The sequence below is a fragment of the Heteronotia binoei genome, chromosome 9 (genome assembly GCF_032191835.1).
Source record: "Heteronotia binoei isolate CCM8104 ecotype False Entrance Well chromosome 9, APGP_CSIRO_Hbin_v1, whole genome shotgun sequence".
NCBI classification, from domain to species: domain Eukaryota; kingdom Metazoa; phylum Chordata; class Lepidosauria; order Squamata; family Gekkonidae; genus Heteronotia; species Heteronotia binoei.
In genome coordinates this window covers 98,352,819-98,354,451 of record NC_083231.1, presented here as the reverse complement: position 1 = coordinate 98,354,451, position 1,633 = coordinate 98,352,819, and positions in this window count along the sequence as shown.

Below are 1,633 nucleotides of genomic sequence, written 5' to 3'. Positions count from 1 at the left end.
AGAGGATTTTGTGTCAAGGGGAGTACACTTTTGCCAGAGGAAGGTGGCGCCATTAGCAGAAGCGAGTGTTAGTATATAACCCAATAAAACAAGTTGATAGCATAATAAACCTAAAACAATAACACAGTTGCCTAAAAGCTCAGAATTCTTGACAAGAAAACAAGAGCAGTAGTAAAAACAGCCTGCAAACCAACATAGGTCATATAAATGCCAGCTCACGTTTCTATTAATCAGAAAAAACAAAAGGGAAATCAAGTGGATGGGGCACCAGGCCTTTGTTTGACTGTTGCACCAAATACTTCTGACAGTTCAGAGTATCTGTACAGTCCCAAGCAGACTTGTGATGGGGAGAGACTTAAGAACATGTCATCCACATGCCCAAGGGGTAAGAAAAGTCATCACTGGGCACCAGCATCTTGACAAACTGGGCACTCTCACCATTCAAAGCAAAATGTGTGGAGCACAAATTAAAACGAGCTCTACTTTCTCAGTGGCAGAAGCCCCAACCTTTTTTGAGAGTATGGACACATTTGGAATCCTAACATGGCAGTGGTGGGCACAGCAACAAAATGGCTGCCATAGGATGCAGAGCCAGCCACAAAATGATTGTCACAGCTAAACTTCAGTCACACAGTGTAGATCTTTGTGTTGTGGTGTCAGCTGCTGCAAAAGCAACATTTTAAGAAATCTGTGCGGCCAATCAGAACTCCAATGGTTAATTAGAACTCTTGCTGGGCAAAAGCTGTACCTGACCCCACTGACTTCCTAAAAACACTTGGTGGGTACCAGAAAAGGTATCAGTGGGTGCCATGGTGCCCATAAGAACCACACTGGGGACTCCTGGTCTCTGGCAGTTGCTTGGCTATGGGTCCTTCACACAGTCAATTACTACTTCATGCTGTTGTAAAGCATGTGTGAATCAGACCTACATTCATTTATTTATTTGCATAGCAAACAAACATAGCAAAACTCACTGGCTGGCTTGACTAAAGACACAGACTGTGAGCCCTGGGTCAAGAGCCTCTGGATTTTGCCCTTTGACATCCACACAAGGCCACTTCCAAGCTTTCTAAAGTTCCTGAAACAGGAGCCCATCCCCAGCAACTATATTACAAAGCTAGCAAAGATGTTCCTTTGCTTTCTCTGCCTCTTCCCCTCCTTCCTGCTGAAACCCCTTTGAAGCTGAGATGTGTCAACCAAGGTTGCCAACTCTGGGTGGGGAATTTCCTGAAAATTTAGGTGGTAGATCTTGGAAAAGGCAGATTTTGGGAAGATGAGGAACATCAGAAGTGTAAATGCCATAAAGTCTACCCTCCAAAGCGGATTTTTTTCCCCAGGAAAGCTGATTAGCAATGGGCATGAATTTACTGAACTAAAGTTCATCATTAATTTCGCCAGTTTGTGGTTTGCAAAGTGATGTTCGCAAACTGAAGAACTGCCTTGAATTTCCATGAATTTTGGTACAGTTTATGGTGGTTTGTGAGGAGCTAGAAGCAGCTATTTAAACCCCCACTTTCTGCTCTTCATGAAAAACAGATGAGTCATTTAAACCCCTGCTTTCTGCTCCTTGCAAACCACCACGGGGAGCAGAAAGCAGGGGTTTAAACTTTAAATATTCCATGAACCAATACAA